Raw genomic sequence first — 5,941 nt, forward strand, 5'->3', positions numbered from 1 at the left:
CCTACCTACCTACCTCCATGCAAGTAGGGTAACATTTCAGACCCACCATAGCTTCTGACTTGACATAATCTTCCTTTAAGAAATTAGCGAATTACTCTTTTTATGATTCAACTGACCTTGAATTTCTAATACTTATACAATATCATGTATGTATTTTCCTGCCTAAAAAGATGGAATCTAAACATGGGGAAACATTGAGAAAAATACAAATTGACAAAAATTCTAGAGATGCAGAGAGAAACATCGGCGTGAGAGAGACACAGTGATTGGTTGCCTCCTGCAGCCCCCTGACCGAGGCCTGGGATGGAGTCTGCAACCAAGAGGGATACGCTGTGGAGTGAGATAGGACGGCTGAGAGACAAAGGCAACTTCCTGACTGAAGATCAAACCCTTCAGCTGCTGCTGGGTGTCTGCAGAGGCCTTGAAGCCAGTCATGCCCAGGGTTATGCCCACAGGAACCTGAGGCCCACCAATATACTACCCTGCTTGGAGATGAGGGGCAGCTGGTTTTAATGGACTTGGGTCCCATGAATCAGGCACGCATCCATGTGGAGGGCTCCCGCCAGGCTCGGGCCCTGCCGTCCCTAGGCTGAGTGCTGTGTGCTGTGATGTTTGGGGAAGGCCTTGTGGCATGGTGTTCCAGAAGGGTGACAGCGTGGCCCTGGCCATACAGAACCAACTCCGCATCCCGCAAAGCCCCGGGTACTCTTTAGCATGGTGGCAGCTGCTGGCCTCGGTGATGACTGACTGTGCAGCCCTGGCAGCGCCCTCATATCCCTTTCCTCCTCAGTCAGTTGGAGGCACTGCACCCCCCAGCTCCAGGCCAGCACACTGTCCAGATCTGAACGAATCAGTGGCCACGCTGAGGTAGCCTCTGTGCCTTGGAAAGAGGCCCTTGTCCCTCACTGGAACCTCGGTCCTTTCTATCCAGGCCTGCACTCTCATAGCTGGGGGCAGGGGTGGGGAGACTCAGCTCAGTCTTCTCTCTCTGCTCTGTTCTCTTACCCCCAGAACAACCGGACAGGGAGCCTGAGTTGGGGTGGGTGTGGGATGGGGAAAAGGAAACAGAATCCGGTAAAGGATCTGAGCAGGACTGCCAAGCTTACATCATGGTCTGCTTCCAAATCTGGGAGCAGGAGAATCCTATATAATAAAAGACTAATATGCAAATTGTCCCCTCCACCGAGAGTTCAACTGGGAGTTCGACCAGGGGGCAGGCCGGTCAACTGCCCACGGCTCCTCCCCCAACCCCTCCCCTGATCTGCCCACCCTACCCCTATTGCGGTGGGCCAGCCGGACCCCACCTGTGTATGAATTCATGCACCGGGCCTCTAGTGTATAAATAGAAGAATAAAGAGAAAGCAGCTTGGAAAAAGATTTAAAGCCTACCCCTGGCCAGGTGGCTCAGTTGGTTGGAGCATCATCCCATGCACCAAAAGGTTGTGGGTTCGATTTCCAGTCAGGGCACATACCTAGGCTGCAGTTTGATCCCAGGTTGGGGCATGTACAGGTCTCCCAATTGATGTTTCTCACATCAACATTTCTCTCTGTCTCTCTCTCCTTTTCTCTCTCTCTCTCAAAATCAATAAAAGCCTATCCTCTGGTAAAAAAAAAATTTTAAAAAAGCTTTAAAGCCTATCTGAGCTTTTGCCAAGAACATAAAGACTCAAGGTAAGAAGGAATGATAATAGTATCAACAATAAAATAATATATTTAGAGTACTTTAAAGTTTAAAAATGGCTTCCACCTAACTTGTATGCATGCATATAAGCATAACCAATGGACACAGACACTGAGGGGGGCGGTGAGGGCATGAGCTGGGGGTGGGGGTGGCCAGGGAGAGCTCAATGGGAGAAAAAGGAGACATATGCAATACTATATGTAATACTTTAAACAATAAAGAATTTTAAAAAATGGCTTCCACATATATTTGATATGAGTCTTATTCAACCTTTAAGACAACACCAGTAGCCCTAACCGGTTTAGCTCAGTGGATAGAGCATCGGCCTGTGGACTCAAGGGTCCCAGGTTCGATTCCAGTCAAGGGCATGTACCTTGGTTGCGGGCACTCCCCAGGGGGGAGTGTGCAGGAGGCAGCTGATCGATGTTTCTCCCTCATCAATGTTTCTAACTCTCTCTCCCTCTCCCTTCCTTTCTGTAAAGAAATCAATAAAATATATATTTTTTAAAAAGACAACACCAGTATGTAATGGCAGAATTTTTTTAGCTCTATTTTGTGAAGGAGACATTGAGACTCAGAGAGGTAGTGTCTCTTGCTCAGTATAACAGAGCTACTAAATAGTAAAACAAGAATTCACATCAAAGTCTTCCACTTCCAAGGACTCCAATTTCTCCTCCAGATTTTGAATGGGAAACCATGAAAGCCAGGCCTTGCCCACGGGTTTAGCCCTGCCTCTGTGCTGACAGCGGGGCCTGTTCATCTTGCCACCTTTGCCTAGACCCATGACCTGGTCAAGCTCCAGGTTGTCACCGTGGTCCAGCCGCCCCAACCTTGTGAAACCCAAAATACAACAAAGGAGAATAGAAAGTCATTAAAAACTCTTCGGTTAAAAAACAAAAAATATTTTCTTTAAGATATTTTGACATTTTTAACTTTGTACAATGGTTTGCACATATGTTCTCCTAAAATGAATATAAGAGTAAAGGTCTGAGATAAATAATGGAAATGACTGAAAAATTTACAAGTTATTGCTACAATAAGTGGCATCCACCAACAGAATACTTTATTATGCATGAATCTCGTGCTTATCATAAATGGTTAAAAGGGGAGTACCACTCTCTTGGACAACCTGAAGCAGAACTTCAGTTCTACCTGGTTATAACCTCAAAATTAGTTTTCCATTCATACTTCTTTTATAAGATCCCATTTGGCAGTTACATCCCCTGGCAGGAAGAGTTTCTCCTAGTTCTGTGATCAGGGTGTTCATTTGTCTTCACCAAGACTCTACTGTTCGTCATGCAAGCATGATTTTTGCTTTGAACACCATTTTGATTTATACATCCTCAGATTGCTCTTCATGCATGCATGGGTTTTTTTAAATGCATCATTATTTTTCCTCTGCCTGGATAATTACCTTCTCACTATTTGAGTATTTGTTCTTTCTTTTATGCTAACACTCACACTGCTTTGTCCAGAAAAGCCTTATTGCTGGACAACTGGAATATATTAGCAAATAGCTCATCTATCATTCTGCTAATCACTTTAAAAGGTCTGTTTAAAGAACAAGAACTAGTAAAAATAGCTTTTCAGAAGAAGCAGAGTTCATCTTCCTGCCCAAAGCCAATCCTTATGGTATCACTTATCTATTTCTGCCAATAGGCTCAGCCTCAATCGATACATAGGGCTTTGCTTCTTTATCTTGTACAAAGATATTAACCCCACTACAAAGATATTAATTACTTCAGCCTAATTCATAATCTGCACATAATTTTCATTTTTTTATATATATTTTTATTGATTTCAGAGAAGAAAGGAGAGGGAGAGAGAGATGGAAACATCAATGATGAGAGAGAATCATTGATCAGCTGCCTCCTGAATGCCCCCTACTGAGGACTGAGCCTGCAACCCAGGCATGTGCCCTTGACCAGAATCAAACCCGGGACCCTTCAGTCCACAGGCCGATGCTCTATCCGATGAGCCAAACCAGCTAGGACTGCACATAATTTTTTAAAATCAGCATCATAGTCTGGCCGGTGTGGCTCAGTAATTGAGTGTCAACCTATGAACCAGGAGGTCATGGTTAGATTCCTGGTCAGAACACATGCCTGGGTTTTGAGCTCGATCCCCAGTGTGCAGGAGGCAGTTGATCTATTTCCCTCTCATCGATGTTTCTATGTCTTTCCCTTCTTCGCTCCCTAAAAAATCAATAAAAACATTTTTTAAAAATCAGCATTATAGCTATGAAGATATCTTATGCCCATGGTTTTAGTAAAATTAGCACATCGGGAATCAAGAAAGTAGAAATTTAGATTTTTTTACTACTCAACCTATTGATGGGGCTCAGCATCCGCAACCCCAAATATTGCGCCTTGGCATATCAAATATTTTAAGCCAGCGGGTCTCAACCTGTGGGTCGCGACCCCTTTGGCGGTCGAACGACCCTTTCACAGGGGTCGCTTAAGACCATCCTGCATATCAGATATTTACATTACGATTCATAACAGTAGCAACCTTACAGTTATGAAGTAGCAACGAAAATAATTTTATGGTTGGGTCACAACATGGGGAACTATATTTAAAGGGCCAGAAGGTTGAGAACCACTGTTTTAAGCCAAAGGAATGTGAAAAAAACAGCAAAAGCAAGAAGGTCACTCTGACCCTGTCCTTCTCCCTTGAAACCGGTCATAGAACCCTCACGTCAGAGGTGCCCTTTCTATACCCAGAGGCAGGCAACATCTTTATCTCCAAAGACAAGGGGCACCAAGAGAAATCCAAACCCACAGCTCTTGCCGAGTGTCTCCAGATTACAATGACCTCGTATTCCTCAGCCTATCATTTCCCTAATGCTATCCACTCTTCACCAAACTTAGCATCAAATACTCAGGTTTAACTGTTTCTTTGGGTCTCATGTCATGTAAAACTTACATGAAATAAGTCTCTATGCTCTTCTCCTGCTAATCTGTCTCTGTGAGTTTCATTTTCAGACCCAGCCAGGGACCTTAAGAGGGCTGAGGAAACTTTTTCCTCCCCTGCACTGCAGAATTGCTTGAAACATAGCAATTTAAACAATAAACATTTATTATCTCAGATCACTTCAGGTGGTGCGGAATCTGGGAGCAGCTTAGCTGAGTGTGTCTGGCTCAGAGTAGCTCATGTGGTTACAGCCAAAATGCCAGCAGGGCTGCCGTCATCTGAAGGCTCCCTGAGCTGGAGGATCTACTTCCAGGCTCACTCACCTGGTTGTCAGCAAGAAGCCTCAGTTTCCCACCACTCGTGCCTCTCCACAGGGTTGCTTACGAAATGGCAGTTGGCTTCCCCTAGTGAATGATAGGGTGGGGGTGAGGAAGATGTTGCGGGTGGGAAGGGGGGAGGAGGAAGCCAGCAAACCACCAAGAGAAAAGCCACAGTGTCTTTGATATCCTCATCTCAAAAGCAACCACTTCTGCCACATTCAACCAGACACACAGACCATCCCAGGGACAACCTGGGCGGGGATGACGTAGTGTGTGAACACCAGGAGGGCAGGCGCTGGGGCTGTCTTGGAGCCTGGCTACCCGACTTCCCTTCTCCCACTTCCATCCAGCAGCCTCTTGCTCCCACACTTTGACTACTTCCTCTTTACTAGCTCTTCCCTCACTTGGTTGTAGAGACTCTGAAACGCTACTGAGACGCTTCACTTTTATACCTTCTTGGGGAAAAAGAAAAAAGAAAACTCTTCCTACACTATAGGTTCTGCCCGAGTCACGACTCTATCTTCAGGGCTACGTCTCCTGAAGGCCACAAACACCTCCACTTCCCCACTTCTCCTTTCTTTGGTCCACAACAGTTTGACCTGCATCCCAATGTAACTATGATCTCCAGGTCACTGTGACATTGGCAAGAGCTTTGTGGTTGGAAGTTCCAATGTGTTTTCAGCCCTCAATCTCTATAACACTCCATGCACCTCTTTTCCCTTGGCCGGGGTGATACCATTCTTCCCTGCCTTTTGTCTTAACCCTTTCATGGCTGTTTCTCAGCCTCCATTGCTGAAATTCTTCCTTTACCGCTCTATAAATACCGGTATTCTTTACAATTCAACCCTCACCTGTCTTTTGTTATTCTAAAAACTTTTACTTTATAATTTCTTCTATATGAGTGGCTTTAGCTACCATCTGTATGCTGCTAACTGATAAACCTAAATTCCCAAAGTAGTCCTCTTTCTCAACTTCCATACTATAACCAACTCCTTGCTTAAGAGTATGAAAGCGCCCTAGCTGGTTT

At 45.1% G+C, this 5,941-nt stretch overlaps 1 pseudogene; it reads left to right on the forward strand.

The window, feature by feature from the left end:
- The first annotated feature begins 303 nt into the window (after positions 1 to 303).
- LOC111825527 lies at positions 304 to 845 on the forward strand (annotated as a pseudogene).
- The last annotated feature ends 5,096 nt before the right edge of the window (positions 846 to 5,941 follow it).

The sequence above is a fragment of the Myotis lucifugus genome, unplaced genomic scaffold (genome assembly GCF_000147115.1).
Source record: "Myotis lucifugus unplaced genomic scaffold, Myoluc2.0 scaffold_30, whole genome shotgun sequence".
NCBI lineage: Eukaryota > Metazoa > Chordata > Mammalia > Chiroptera > Vespertilionidae > Myotis > Myotis lucifugus.